Genomic DNA, 16,682 nt, shown 5'->3' with positions numbered 1-16,682 from the left:
TCTGAAGCTCTCCATAGTACACCTTATACACGTCTTGATTCAGACCTAAGTACAAAACAGATAAAGTCCTGGGAGTGTGTGAAGATGCATAAGACAGTACTTAGATCCCCCTTCTGTGTGTGTGAGAGAGAGACAGACACAGAGAGACACAGAGAGACAAACACAGAGAGAGACACAGAGAGAGAAAGAGAGAGGGATTGTTTTAAGCTTATAATGTTACTAACTTCAAAACTTTAAAGAGTTCATGTATTAACACTTCATCCTGGTGACAAAATTAGATGCTATTATTACCACCTTCAGTAGCTGAATAGTAGACCGAGGTAAGGCAAATCTAAATAACTCCTTAAAGTCCTTCAGATGAGCTGCGGCTGGCTAGCACTGGAACATAAGTACCCCACCTCCTGAAGAACAGGGAATCAGCAAATGTAACCATTTGCTTCTTCTTCTCTTAGCTGATTTTCTCTGCATAGTTGTAGTATGATGAAAACTGTGAACAGGGTTGATTCTGGTCAAAAGATGGGAGTTTAGGAATGCCCTGAGATAGGGGCGTTACCACAGTCACGGGAGGCTAGCTTGCTGGAGCTGCTTGTCCTCACCTCTTCTCAAGTCTGTGCTGAGTGACCTCATGCTGGAAGCTTCAGATCAGCTGGGATGGGAGTGTGTTTCAGAGGAATCAGAAAACGCCAGGAGGCAGGCATCCTCGGGGCAGATGTTAATGCTTATCTGCCCGCCCCTGTTCTTGGGTCATTCCTATCATTAAGCTGGAAACTTGGCAGCTGTCCAAGGGTTTCCAGACCATACCACCTCCCTAGGGAGCTTCAGAAGGCTTGGTCCCTCCTCTGTCCTCCACAAAAGCAGTCACAGGAAGAGAGGGACACGGGGTTCTTCTCCAGGATGCTCAGAAGTACCTTCAGAACATTTAGCGTAATTCTTACTTTGCAGTCACCCCACAATGATGACAGAAGAAAGAAAAGATTCCTCTTTATGACTTGCACGGTGACTGAAGTTGAGGGAGAAGAAACTGGTGTGGGCAGATCTTCAGCAGACTCATCCAAGTGTAACTGAGCCCTTTTCCCTTGGAAACTGACTCCCAAGGCAGACCATCTCCCCCAGCTTTTCATTCTGTCTGGTTCAACATTAGCGAAAAAGGCCTGGCCGGCTTCTTTGGGGAGAAAACATGTGCAGGTCTTCTGTTTGGTTTGTTTGTTTGTTTCTAGGGCAAGCCAGAGGCAGCAGGAGCAGCCACAAACCCCTTACTCTGCATATTCAGCGAGAAGTAAACAACCTAAAACCAGCAGTGACAGCCACTGTGCCAGCAGCTCTTCTGGCCAAACCTGTCTGGGAAAGGAGCCTGGGGGGTTCCAGCCTGGGCACACCTCCACCCAGCAGTACAGGGCCCTCACTGCCAGCAGTGTGCAGCATCCTCAGCTTAGGCAGTCTGTCTACACTATGTTTCAGGCCTGAGCTATCTTTTAGGCATTTTATGTATAAGTATCACATGTTTGTCTTCTTTCTGCTTTCAAATTTCAAATCACCAAAGCAGATAAAGCCAGTATTCATTTTTCTGTTATTATTAAAAATGACCTTAAGTTGTTGTTGGTGGCACAAACCTTAATCCTAGAACTTGGGGAGGCAGATTTAGGCAGATCTTTGAGTTCAAGGCCAGCCTGGTCTACAGAGTGAGTAGCTAGGACAGCCAGGGCTATACTGGGAGACCCTGTCTTGAAAATCAAAAACAAAAACAAAAGTTACCTTAAATCACCTTGCAAAACATGGTGTTTTACAGATAAATGAACTGATGCAGAGATGTTAGGTGATGTAGCCAAGATATAGAGTGAGGGAGCAGAGCAGAGCCCCAGCCAGAATCCGGGACTTCAAACCTGTGCTGAGCACAAACAAAGACGTGTGGATTGAAATTCTCATCAACTTTCAAAGCTTCCTGGGAAGCCTTCTCTCTCCATTCCTTGGAGCCTAGGTACCACCTGGGACTCGGCTGACCCTCACTGCACCCTGTGTATCATTAGTGCATGCTGTCTGTCACTACAGTTCCCATTTTTCATCCCATTTCTCTTTCCCACTACAATATGCACCTCTTGAGCTGGACACACATCTTTCCTGTTCCCTCAGGAGAAACGAACTAGGGCCTGGAACTTAAGAGTTGCTTAAAAGTTATTTACTAAATGGTACTGGATTAACTTGAGCTTTGAGGTCAGTGCTGCTTTGATGGTTCTTAACTGCAGGTGGATCAGAAACTAGATGGTTTACTGAAACATAGATGCCAAGAATTCTGATTCAATCGCTCTAGAGAGGGCGAAAGGACCCGCATTATCAACCAATCAATCAGCTATTTCAAAGGTGAACTCAGTCTCTGTCCCATCTCTATTCTGACAAACACTACTGTAAGATATTTATAATGACATGGAGTGTCTTTGAGTTTCAAAAACTGCTTGAAAATACTGGTCTACCCTACGATTTATTTAACAAAGACTTCATTTTGTTAATAGGTATCTAACTCAAAAGTACTCAAATTCACTGTCAAGGAAGGAATCTAATTTTTTAGTTGCTGTAGAGCAATTTTTATACATTGTAAATGCGTATTGTTCTCATTGTTCATAAAAGACTGACTGGCCAATGACACGGCAGGATTTTTGGGGCAGAGAGAATGCTAGAAGAAGGGTGGAGTCAGTGGAGCCAGACAGAAAGGAAGCAGGGCATGCAGAAGAGGTAAAAGTCATGAGCCTCAGGGTGGCACATAGATTAATAGAAATGTGTTCATTTAAGTTGTAAGAGCTAGCTAATAATAAGCATGAATTATGGCTGATCATTTATAACTAATAAGTCTCTAAGTGGTTATTTGGGAAGCAGCTGATGGAACAGAGTTCACCCCTGGGGTCTATGAGCTCCTCGACCATGGGTTTTTGATGAGATTTACAGTAGCAGGCATGCATTTCCTTCTGTGGAACAGGTTTTAATTCCAATCAGAAATCAGTTGGTTACCCCAGGACATTCACATCACCATTTGATCTATGGGCATATGACTTCCCCTGCCTAGCAGCCTGCAAAGCACCTTCTACCACCACGGAAGCTAACCAGCAGGGAGGAAGCATCCTGCTCAGTAGCAACTTGATTCCTACAGTTCCTGTAACCAGTGTGTGTGGTGTCTTCTGCAATGGAGTCTTACCATTGAGCTCTGGGGAGTACCCAATTGGGGGCAGTAGCAATTGCCTGTATCATTGGGTGGGGGTTGAATAGTCTCTCAGACGTCCCTGACCACAGCTCAAGGGGAGTACCCCACACCCTTAGTCCTTCTTAATCACACTGCAATCAGTTCTCCATGCCCATGAATACCACATCTGGAAATTTAGTTAACTAAAGATGCACAATAGGTTACATATCTTGTATACTAAACCTCTGCAGAATTTTCCAGTACTCACTTGCTTTTACATCGGACATCCTTTTGATTGGAATAGTGATCTTCATTTTTTTTCTTGCTTATTCATTTCTACTTACTGTTTTTTTTAAAACAAGTTTATTCATAAACCATGACAGTCTGGATGAGTGCACTTTAATAATGCTGTACATATGGGGTTTTTTTTCTTCTACGTATAATTCACAAAAAAAAAACGGTCACACTCACTATTTAGGTAAATACTTTAAATAAGACATTTGTGTATAAATATTCATAGCTCAAATGCCCCTAATAAAGCCAGAGAATAAAAACCGTGAAGCACTCCCAATAGAACTGAATTTTTTAAGGCAAAAGCTCCCTAACCATGGCGCAGACTGACAGTTACCATGAGCAAATGAAATCTCCTGTTATCTGTATATTCTATTTAAAGAAAATAACCAAATGCTTCCATTGTATGTATAATTTCTGAGTTTTTAAATGTTGGTAGATAACCCTCTAGCAAATTTCTAAATAAGAGTTCTGTAGACCGGGTCCAGCCAGCTGCTGTTCCTTTGGACCGCAGCTGCAAATTCCCCGTGGCGGATTCACTGCTGTCTGGGAGCTTTTACCGTCCTCTTTGAGCACGCTCATTTTCCTTTTGCATTTTTTTTTGCGTCTTTCTAGTTTTTCTAATCCAGGGGAATCAAACGTTTTTTATATGTTAGCTCCACAATAAACATTCTTTTCTGCTTTCTTGGACAAGTACCACACTGTGGTGATATCTTGTTTGTACAAATAAAGCCTGCCTGAAGATCAGAGGGTGGAGCCAGCCTCTAGCTAACCATAGAGTCTGGAGGTCTGTAGAGACAGACAGGAAGCCATATGGCTGGGCAGAGAGAGGAAGTGTAAGGCGGGATGAGACAAGAGCTCAGTCAGCTGGGAAGTTGTGTTGCTAAAGGTGGCTGTGGTTTGCTCCTTTAATTCTGTGATCTCTCAGCATTTTCCCCAGTATCTGGCTCCAGGCTTTTATTATTAAGACCTATTAGACCTCATGCTACACCACCTTATGGGACTTCCCACCATGGTTATATCAGCATCTTGTTCATTCTTCCTGCGAATCAACTTACAGGATGTGATAGGATTTACAGGGAACTTTAAAAGCAGTTTGTCTATATGACCTCGGCTCTAATACAAAAGGGATTTGAAATGGGGCTTTCTATTTTATTTCATTATAAAAGGCTTTTAATTGTTTCTTTTTCTTTTCCTAGCTGTTGCGTTAATGTTAAAAGTTCATTATGTTAATCTCAAATTTATTGCCAAAAATACTTCTGTATTTTACCAACAAAACTCATCAAATCAGGATTATATGTTCTCTTCAGGAGATGGTAAAAGGAGCGTGGCTAGGCCTCCTAGAATTGGCAAGCCCTGACGGAATCTCCTGTTCTAATATGCTCAGGAGAAAAAGCATAGCTCTCAGAGCTTTCTGCCTGTAATTTTCTTTCTCTCTCTCTCTCTTTTTGCAGTCTCATGACTCTCACTGGGTTTACAGGTGACACACCTTCTGTCTGAGCCAGCCTTGCATCACTGTGCCCATGTGCAAACGCACAGCCCTTTGATGCCGGCCGGCTATCCTATGATTCCACCTTTGTGAACTTAGTACACTCCCCTATGGCCACACCTTCCCTGGCAAAGCTAAGGTCCCAGGCTGTGAGCAGAGACTGGAGCTGAAGCCGCTTAGCTGACAGCACAGCACCCTGTCTTAAAAACCTGTTAACGGCTTAAGGAGAATTGCAGAACACTTTGGTTGGCAAAGTAAAGTACCATCCTAAGCTGCCAAGTTGCCTAGCATTAGAGGTGTCTTAATTATATAAATAAAATCATAAAGATTCATCTCCCCACCTGCGCTTCCAACACCCCTCCCCCAACTCCCGGGAGAAAGAGTGAATCTTGCAAAAGCTTACCTGTTTCCCATCATTCATATAATTAATGTTAAAAATCAATGCCAGAAAATGTGAATGCACAGACATGGCTCCATCCAGAGAATAGCTGTTAAAAAATTAAAAGATAATAAATTGAAAAAAAAAAAAAGAGTTTTTGATTCCTTTCCTGGAAGTGTGAAGAAACTTCATCAGAGCTGGCAAACAACACCAGGACATTTCCTAGAAAGACACAAAGGGGCCTCGAATGCTTTGAGACCACTTACTGAAGTAACAGTCAGGATAAGACATTTTGAAAGGTCTCTAAATAAACAGGCTAGAAATAATTTCTCGTGTTCATTCTGTATCACTGTTCCAGCTCCAAACTTCATGGACAGACAGGCCAGGGCTAAGTTTTCAAAATGACCCAGCAGCATTGCTCCAGGCTAAACTTTTCTGACAAAGGATTCATCTAAACGAGGAACTTCCAGGGGTCACCAAGTGCCATGTAATAGTAGAACTCTAAGAGTCAGGCTTTCCTGAATACACAGAGGAAACTAGGAGGAACAGGAAACCTTGTCTATATGTTTATATGTAAGAATTGCACGCCCTCCTTACCGCGTAGAAGTTGCTGTTCTATAGAAGAAGAAATAAAGGTGGGGGACCTTGTGCACAGGGAAGGAAGAAGGTGCATACTGGCCGAATTCCATCCACAGGGAAGGAAGGGAATTAGAGAATGGGGGGACCTGATCCAGAGGGGAGAAAGAGGGTGCAGAGGTGAGCAGCCTCACCCACAGGGAAAGAAGAGGGCAAGTCCAGTGAATTTAGCGTGTACTCCCAGAATTATCTGTTTCCACCTTAAATCAAGGAAAGGATGTGTTCAAGATCTTCTAAGACAAAGACTATCCAGAAATCATTCAGCACTCAGAAAGTGTCATGTCCGGGGTTTTACACTGAAGTTTAGTGTAAAGGGGGAAACACAGAGGCTGCACCTGTGAGAAAATGAACTAGAATATGTTAAACAACATAATAGATGAATTCTTTCATGCAAAAAGATGGTAAGTTCCTAATACACGCCACCACTCTTGGTCTTTCTTTATTGTGTCAGTGTGCAGCTAAATAACCCTGGGCATTGAGGAGACACACTCGGCATAGTCGGGTTATGAAAGACTGAGTTGTGCAAATGGTCATGGATTTCAAGAATTTTACAGAGAAATAAACAAACATGTGCTTTACCAAGGAACATGCTTGTCAATTCTCACTTAAGTCATACATCTTCCTAGAGTCCACCAAGCTAGCATCTACCTGTATGGAGAGACAAGTTGATGCTTTTGACATCAGCGTAATTGCAAGATGCTGAGCAAATTTCATAGTTCTTTGTAGGAGCTTCCTTTGCCCCTGCCTCACCCATCCACCCAGGCAGTGTTTCTCAGATAACAAGTGGGCTCGAGATCTTGGTGAAATGCGGCTTCAGACTGAGGAGGCCTTGGGTGGAGCCTGAGATTCTGTGTTCCTAACAAACTCTCAGGTGTCACAACCACAGGTTGAGTAACAAACACTGTAGCTAGATTACAGCTTCTGTTTGGTTCAAGTGGTCAGGTTTTCTTCAACTACCCTTTGGAGTCAACACATTTGCCCCTACTTCTGCCCAGTCTATTCCACCCCTTCCATAGAGAAATGGCCTTGCCCAGATTCCTACTGCCATCATTTTTGTCCAACCCTCTAGCTCCACCCCAGTATTTTGTTACCCAGTAAATGCTGGATGTGCCTCTATGCCATGGGCAATGTCTGCATTTGAATAGGAAGCTTCCCTCTCTATCTGCACTTCCACCCCCATGAGCTTTTGTTACCAGTGCTAGGCAATCTAACTAATCAGCCTGCCCTCCCTGAGCAAGTTCAAGCAGTTCTTTTCCCTGCAATATCTTGCTGGAGACCTTGCCTTCCCCCTGCAACTATTCCTCCCCTGGGAAGTGTGCCGGTTGCCAACTATGGTTCCATGATCTTTCCTATCTTCAGTTCCTAACCATGGAATAATGAGAAAATGCCACCAAATAAGAATGAGAAATTGTTTCCAAGGAGTTACTGGTAAAGTCTAGGAAACCGGACTGAACTGGTAGTGGAATCTGAACTGCCTCATCTCAGGGTTTTTGCCTCTGCCTTCTGAGTTCCTGGAGAGAGGCCAAAGCAAACATGGACATGCATGATCCACTGTCCTTCATGTTTACTGAGAAGCTGACCTTCAGCCTTTCATCTGGTACCCAAGAATGAAGAGAGCTGGGATGTGGCAGGACCAGGGAGCCTCATCTTTCCTGGTCAGTGACCACAGATCCTGACCATGATGCTCCAGTGAATAGGCACCCGTGTCTACTATAGAGTAGGGAAGCCATGCATATTACTTCAGAGAAAGTGGTGTGGATTTGGACAGCTCTCACTCTATTCCTGTGTATCTCAATCAGGGGTTCTTTTTTTCACAGCTGGGGCAGCTAAGCACTCCAAGATCCTGATGCTGGAATGTTTAAGTCTTTGTGCCAGTGAAAAACCTGGATAAATCCAGAACCCTCTAGCAGAAAAAAATAGAGCCAAAAATCTAGCAGGAAGAGAAGAGCCAAAAATCTAGGTTAGCCGGTTCAGTGACTCTGTTTCAGGAACTAGCTGAAGATAAAGTTAGATTATAATCTTGAGAATAATCTTGAGAAATAGGGAGTTACCCCCTTATGATTATCACTGGTATTTTCAGAATTTTCCAATGATGTCCTCCCTACCCCTTTTGGATTATTGGGTTGTGGTTTCTTCCCTTAAATACCCCTTCTTCCATCTACTCGGGGTCAAACTCTCTACCCCTGCATGGGAAATGAGTTTCAACCCTGGTGCACTGGCTCCTGTCCTGTCAATAAACCTTGTGTGACTGCAGCAAGGACAGTCTCTAGTGAGTTCCTGGGGGGTCGTGCTATCCTGAGACTTGAGTGAGAGTCTCCGCGCTCCGGAGGTCTTTCGCCAGCCTTCTCCCTAGACAGCAAGCACCCACCTTGTCCTTGTGTCTGCAGCTGACAGAGAAGAATGTGTGCTCTTTCCCTCTTCTTACAAGAAGTCCCGACATAAAAACTCCATTCTCATGAGTTCATCTAACCCCACCTAAAACTTCACCAGTACCCGCTAAGGGCCTTACCTCCTAGCAACATCACAGTGGGGTGAAAGGCTGCAATGTAAAACACTAAGGAAGCCACAAACATTAGTTCTATCACAAGGGGAAGGGAGAAAATAGAAATACTCCATTATGAAGGGTCAGTCACTTGCTGTTTTGGAAATACCCTTGTAGAGTCAGCCTTCCTTGCTAACAGGAAGTGCGATGAATGCCTCTTGCCACGTGTTTTCCCATGAACCCTTGGAAGTATATCCAGTAAACCTGAAAATATAGCCTTTGCACTAACCATAAGCGAAGGTTTCTTGTGTCTGTCCTTTATCCCCTGAGATCTTGGTCTCATGCCTCAGAGAGCAGTCCTGTGGTGCTCCAGAGGACAGAGAAGGAGTTTGACTCCAGACTTGCAATCCTGAGTCTGCCACTGTGTCCCTCAGCAGCACTGCAAGACCTGGGCCTCAGAAGCTTCATGCATGACAGTTACTATTTAACAGAGTTGTAAGGAATAAATGGATTTATACACAGATGTTGATTACAGCTCATTTGACACTCAACGTTAGCTGTTCTTTACCAAAGCAAACTTCACTGTCCTAGCCATAACACTTTATTATATATGTATATATCACAAGTACTATTTAGAAAATCGTATTCACACTACATCCCATAACTTTCTTGCAAAATTATCTAGATTTAGATAATTAATGAGATACACTACAGTATTAAAAGTTGTATTTTGGAGTAGTATTTAATAACATGGAAATCATATATACATATATGCAATATAGTTGTTCAATGAAGTAGTCAGGGTAATAATTATTTCAAAACAGATATATGTTGATAAAGTATTTGAAGTAATATACATCAAAATATAAGTGATATGTTTATTTGGTGGAACTGGCCTTGACTTTTATTTTCTTTCTCCCTAAATTTCAGCATTTACTGTTGCTGTCATTTGGATGTCTCCCAAAGGCCTGTGTGTTAAAGGCTTGATCTCTAATCCATGGCTCTACTGGGGAGTTGTGGCATCTTCAAAGGTGAGGCCTTGGGTGAAGTCTTAGGTCATTGCATCACGCCATAGGGAAGACTAGAGAGAATCTGAGCTTTTGGCATCCCTCTCAGCATCCTTACAGGTATCACAGGGTGTCCTCTCCTACTCATCACTATGAGGTGCTGCCTTGCCCCAGATACACAGTAAGAGAGAACATTTGATAAGGACTAACACTTACCGGGGAATTTTTTGGTAGCATTGGAAAGCTGACACAAACATGAGCTTGTATAAGAATAATTGAAGTTACTTGATAGAAGGTAATTCAAGATGGAGTGCTTTAGGAAGATAACTGGAAGCTGATCCCACCCACCACAGCTGTAAGCATTTACCATAGGAACCATGCCTTCGTGTTTTACTCCCTTGTTTTAGCAACAATTGAGGTGGGTTTTTTTTTGTTGTTGGTTTTGTTGTTTTTTTTATTTTTTTATTTTTTTTGACAGGGTCTCACTAAGTTGGCTAGGCTTGTCTGCCACCTAGGCTCCTCCTAGGGGACTGACCTTCTCCAGTGTTGGGACCACAGATGGGTGCCATCACAGCTAGGATCCTCCTGGGGGCCTGACCTTCTCCAGTGGTGGGAACACAGATGTGTGCCATCACAGCTGGCACTGCCCACTGATTTTATTGAGTGAATACTGGCTCAACTTCGGAAGAGATGATAAGGGTTATTTAGTCTGATGTCTCCACATCTTACAGATGCTGTCCCTGCTGCTCACTCTCTTATGAAACAGATTGAGTCATGCTTGTAGTTCAAGTGATTTTCCCGACTGAAAATTCAGAAATTCAGGTTAGTAATGTCTACTGTTAGACACTCTCAAATATTTCTTATTTAATAAAACAAAAGTCAACCTATAAAAGATTGGAAGAGTGGAAAGATTTCATTTTCTCTAGAATAATAAAATAATTATGCTTTAATGATGTATTTGAACATTTTGAAACACCCAACTAGAGTTATTGATTTTCCCAAATTCCCTGACTTTGATCAGGCCCTTCTCATTCTTGTGGTACTTCCTATTTCTCTCCATTGCCACTGCCACCACCCTAATTCCAGCTACTTCGGTCATCTCTTTACCTGCTGAAAAAGTGGCCTCATCAACTGGTCCCTTTGGTTCATTCCTGTCCTTCTCATTTTTTCCCAGGGCATCATGGTATGTTAATTACACCTTGAAACATTCTTCTCTTATATCAATCTGTTCTTTTCCGTTACCCTAATCCAAAATTCTAAACATTTTCAAGTCCCTTGCAAAGTCTTGCCTTGTCTTCTTTTCCTTACCCCAACCTCATCATGTATTCCAAATGGGTCAAGCTTCTTTTCACACCAGCATTTTACCCATAGCCCCATACTGTGATTGTCCCTTTGACCCCAGGCTCAACTATTATTAAACGGTACCATCTCATTGAAGTCAGCTACCTAGTTTATCTATGAAGGTGGGTGCAAAGGGGTGAACTGACATTGTCTCAGTTCATAACACACTGCTGACATTGCTACCTTATTTAGCTGTTTTTCTTAACTTTCCCTTTACTTCTCTGTTCCTAATGCCTTTTCTTTACGATCAGACAGCTGAAGTATTGTATTCCAGTGTAAAGCTGTAATGCTTATTTAGTTAGGATAAGTAAATATGAACTATATTGGCTTATTTCTGACCTACTTGGTTCAGCACCATTTTTTTAAATGTTAATCTAAAAAATAAGCCACCTCCTATTGCCATGAACATACATTCTTTGCTTCTAACAGTTGTGTAGTGATGTGGATGTCCTTCTGTATATGTGTTGCTCTTATTGGTTAATAAATAAAGCTGTTTGGGCCTATCACAGGGCAGAATACAGCTAGGTTGGAAGAGATATAGAGAGAGAGTAGGCGGAGTCAAAGAGACACCATGTAGCTGCTGAAGGAGGAAGACGTCAGCTGCCAGGCAGAACCATACTTGTAGGCCATGGCCTTGTGGTGATACATAGATTAATAGAAATGAGTTAATTTGAGATGTAAGAGTTAGTTAGAAATATGCCTAAGCTATTGGCCAAGCAGTGTTATAATTAATACAGTTTCTGTGTGACTATTTGGGTCTGGGTCAGAAAATGAAAGAACAGTCTTCTACTACAGTACAATACTTTCCAATGTACCCATATGCTTTGCTTTTGAATTACCCAGGGATGGATGCACAGATTGGATTTGAACCCCAGTCACATGAACATTGCTGCAATGAACATCCTCATAGTGGCCTCATTTCCAGCCCTCATACCTCCATGGAATATTCATTCTGAAAAATACAGTATATTTGTGACTGAGCTGAAGTTGGAGGCCACAACCTGTGCTCCTAGCCAGGTTCAGCTACCTCTCTTCAATTAGACAATTAATGAGGCAAGAGAGATAGAGAGAGAGAGAGAGAGAGAGAGAGAGAGAGAGAGAGAGAGAGAGAGAGAGAGAGAGAGTTTTACTTCCATAAGAAAGATGAACAAGAAGATCCAGTGATGGTAATTCCTGGCTTAGCCCAACAGCAGCATTGAAGGGTTCTTACAATCACAATCTCTGCCAATGTTTTGCTGCCACCTTCATCTTCTTTGTCCTTCTCCTCTTTTTCTCTTATCTCTAATGGCTATAAAGTGACGTCTTGTTATTGTTCTATATTTCTGACTTGTCTTTCTGATTCTCAAAAGTTTGAGCATCTGTGTATGCAAAGACATCTTGTGCAGATGTGTGAGGTGTATTCACAAAGGAATACCCAGGCAAGAATGTGAGTGGAAACAAAAATCCCACCCATGCTCTGTGTTCGCTAGCTTGGGACTAGAGTCATCTGGAGGAGGGTGTCACCATTTCTAATCCTCAGTAAAGCGACACAGACCCATCCACATTCCTATCAATTCTCAGACTCTCTTCTTTATAGCCTTTCACCCTTAAATTAGAGATCATATATTTTATTGTTGATCTTTTTAGTCATCCCGTAAACATCACTATCATTTTTTAATTGTATACATAACTCTTCTTTCCTTATATTAACTGTTCAATGCTTCTTTTAATCGAACTTACTGATTTTTATATAAGTTTTAAAGCAGTGGAATTTCCCCTTTAAGCCTTTTAGATGAGAGGGTTTGATTTTAATTTCTTCCCACTACCAATTCACACCTTGACACCCCCTTACATTATTTTGCATTTTACTTTATGGTTTCCCATTTGGAGCTTTCTTTTTGTGGAACCCATTTGGGGCCATCCTGGGCCATAGTCACCTGCTTTCACTTAACCCTCTTTGTAAGACTTTTCTCTCCAGCATTGGCTGAGCAGCTGTTTCTTCTCTATGCTCCCCTAGGACTTGTTTTATCTTGTGATTATTGCCTCTGAGTTATCTGTGTTCTGCTTCTTCACACAGAGGCTACTCTGCTCCATTCCTTCAGCAGCTGGCCAAGTTCCTACCACAGTGGCAGCTCCAGAACAACTGACACCCAGTAATGTTTAAAGACACGGGGAGTCAAGGATCCTTCTTGATTTGTTCCTAAGAACACCAGCATTTGTGTATATTATTTTCACATGCAAATTTTAAAATTATGTTTAAGATTTGTGCTGACTGATCTCATGTCCAGTTGACACACAAACTAGAGTTATTTAAAAGGATGGAGCCTCAATTGAGACAATGCCTCCAGAAGATCCACGTGTAAGACATTTTGTTAATTAGTGATTGATGGAGGAGGGTCAAGCCCATAGTGGCTTATGTCATCCCTGGACCAGTGGTCCTGGGTTCTATAAAACAGCAGGCTGTGCAAGCCATGGGGAACAAGTGAGAAAGCAGCACCCCGCCGAGGCCTCTCCATCAGCTCTTGCCTCCAGGTTCCCACCCTATTTGAGTGCTATTTCTGACTTCCTTTGAGGATGAACAACAATACAGAAATGTAAGCCAAATAAGTTCTTTCCTCCCCTCCTTACTTTTTGGTAATGGTGTTTTGTTGCAGCAATAGAAACCCTAATTAAGACAAGGTTCTAAAAAAAAATCCACTTGCAATTTTATTAATATTTTATTAAATTTAAAGATCACTTATGAGAGATAGTTTACCTCTTTACAGCATAAAAGTTTGTTCAAAATAATGTCTGTCCATGACTGACATTTTCTGTTTCCCTTTAATAGGTTTCTAAAATATTTCCTTAATAATTTATTAAGTTTTCTTTGTGTGTGAGTGTTTTGCTTGCATGCTTGTCTGTGAACTATTTGTGTATCTATCCAATGCCCACAAAAACCCAGAGAGGGCAGGGATCCCCTAAGACTAGAGTCACAGACAGTAGTAAGTTGCCCTGTGGGTGCTGGAAATTGAACCAGCTCCTCTGGAAAAGCAGCAAGTTCTCTTAACTGCTAAGCTGTTGCTCCAGGCTTAAAATATTTTTAATAACATTTTTGTTTATTGTTAATACACAATGTCTTATAAGTTCACTGAAATGTTTTAATGCTATTGTGCTTTTGTTTTCTTATTGAGGTAATTCATCATTGTGGAGAAATTAGAAATTTTGGATCTGGAAATGTCATGAGATTCTACGATGGCATTAAATTGGTCTGTTAATTCTGTCAGGCCTGTTTCTTTTCTGCAAAATCTTACATGTCTTATGTTCATTTTCTTTCTAAATTATAGTAGTGACAATGGCTATCCCTGTGGTATGTATGTTCGTGTGTAGGGGATATGCTTATTCATGTGGTACATGCTTCCACACATCCACATAGAGGCCAGACGGTGACATTGGTCTCCTATCTGATATTTGACAGGGTTTCGCACTGAATCTGAATCTCATTGATTAGCTTAAACTGTCTGGTTATCAAGCTCCAGGGACCTGCCCGTCTTTGTCCTCCACGCTGGGGTTACAGATGTATGCTGCCTGTCCAGATGTTTGGTGATTGCTAGGAATGCAAACTCAGGTCTTCTTGCTCACACAGTAAACACTACACCCACTGAGTCATCTCCCCAGCCCTCCTCCCCTCATTTTTCTTAATCTTACAGAAGCAACTATTGGTTGCTACAAAGTTTAAATTCTTCAGTAGGTTATGGTTCTGGTGTTAAGATGCTTAGGAAATATGTTAACTTTCTCCCAGCCTTTAAAGTATAATAGGTTTTGCACATAAACACTTTTCTTGACTGTAATAAGAAAATCCCACTCTGGTCTATTTTATATGAAATCGTATACTTGCTGGTAATGAAATCACAGGTAAGATGCTGACCGTCTTTTGTTAGACTAATTCATCTCCTCTGATTGTCTTTAATGAGTTGCAGCTCTTAAGGCACAGACACATTATTCTTGCAAGTGAACTCAACAGGCACAATGTATTTCATGTGGCACAAGGGTATTTTATGCTAACAAAAGATATACTAGTTGAACAAATGAAAGAAACAGTCATTCCTAGTGGCAAAGACCATTGCAGATCCCAGAGACTTCCCCTGGATTGAATAGCAGCCTAAGACCCATGAAAACTGATTGGAAATTGTGTATAATTTTACAAACCCTTAGTTCCACTGGGAAATTATTGTTAGTCCACAATCCACAAAATGATTTTTTTATTGAGCAGTGTAGACATTATCAATTTAGCCTCCATACAGTTCTCCTGGGGGCAAAATGCTTTCTGTAATAATGAGAATTTTACAAGGTAGTGATGTGATATTCCTCACCTTTTAATTTGTCAATTAAGGCATATTCATTGAGGAGTGGGAGAGATTCAGTACCTGCCCTCAGGATTTAATCTTTGAGATCACTGGCAGGAGAAATATTAATTAAAGAGCTACAAAAATTAGAACTTAACTGGAAGTTTTTGGATATTATATAGTAGGGAAAGCTTACCTCCCTGGGGGCAAGTAAGAGAGTCGAAGGTAGACATACTGTCCAGGAGGAGGGCTTCATGCAAGTAAAGTAAGCTCAACAAAAACTCATGATTTTTGAACTGCAGTACACACACACACACACGTGCACGCACACACGCACGCGCACACACACACCATATGAAATTAGGGAACTTACTAGATGTGAAGAAAGCAGAGAACCTAGTTGATATCGTACTTAACTCCCATGGTGCCTCAGTGCTGGAGACACTCAGGGATAAGACAGCAATCACTGTAGGAATTTGTTTCTTATTTATCTGAAACTACATTTAGCCATAGACTTAGCTCTGAGCCTATGCACTGAAGTAATGGATTGAATTAAGTATTGAATCCTAGAATTAGTAAAATTTCACTCCAAGAAGGAATAATATTCTAATCTAATCCAAACTATTTTTATCTTGGGCAAAACATGCACGTAGCTGTTATCCAGTTAATTGAATGGCAGCCTTCTCAGAGAGTGGAGTCACTGTTTTGGCTAAAGTGGAACATCCAGCATTAACTGTGTATCTCCCAGATTTATCTAACTGACACGTCTTCTTCTGTGTTTGCCAAGTAGTGTGTGCACATCATAAACAAGAGATCAGTCATCTTTTAAGAGATGATGGGGAAGGGAAACAACAGGGAATTTTTATAGAGGTAACACAAGTAGATCCAACAAAAAATCATCTTATTTAGGTTTTCAAGCTATAAACAGGCTACTTAGATATCTTATATATGAGTGAGGGCACTAACAACATGCCACATGATCTGATAGAATCTTCCCTGCTCAACAAACACCTTGACTACAGGAGACTGTAGAAAGGGAGACATGTTCTTCTGCCAAGGGTTCATGGAATTCTTGCTTGTATTCTGAAAAACTTAGTAAGCCATTCCAAGGGATTTTCTACTTTTTAACTCATAGAGTCCCTAGTCACCTGACCGCTACATCCAAAAACTTGGGGTATCATTTCAGGATCAGTTCTTGTTTCCCTTACTACCTCATTGCTTTCATATTTTTTTTTTTATAATGAATAGCCTTGTTTTTATGTTCAATCTAAATAAACAAAGCTTGAAATCCATGTCAAGTTTCTCTTCTTCCCAGGTGTAGACATTAATTTTTCACATAGAATATTTTCACCGCTTTCCAGGCTGGTCATTTGACCTCTGGGTTTGGATAAGTCTCTCACCAAGACAGTGCTTTCATGCCCTATCTGGATTGTAAATCACCCTGATTTCTGTCCAGTTGTGTTCCACATCTTAGCTTAAGTTAAAAGTCCTGTGTGACTCTGCCTTCACCTCCCTCACCGTTTCTAGACCTCTCTTGACTCCAGTTTCAACAGTGAACTATATTCTTTGCCAGAGCATACTCTTTGGTGG

Source organism: Alexandromys fortis, unplaced genomic scaffold (assembly GCF_014885135.2).
Source record: "Alexandromys fortis isolate MF-2015 unplaced genomic scaffold, M_Fortis_MF-2015_v1.1 scaffold_0, whole genome shotgun sequence".
NCBI lineage: Eukaryota > Metazoa > Chordata > Mammalia > Rodentia > Cricetidae > Alexandromys > Alexandromys fortis.
This window is presented reverse-complemented; position numbering follows the sequence as displayed.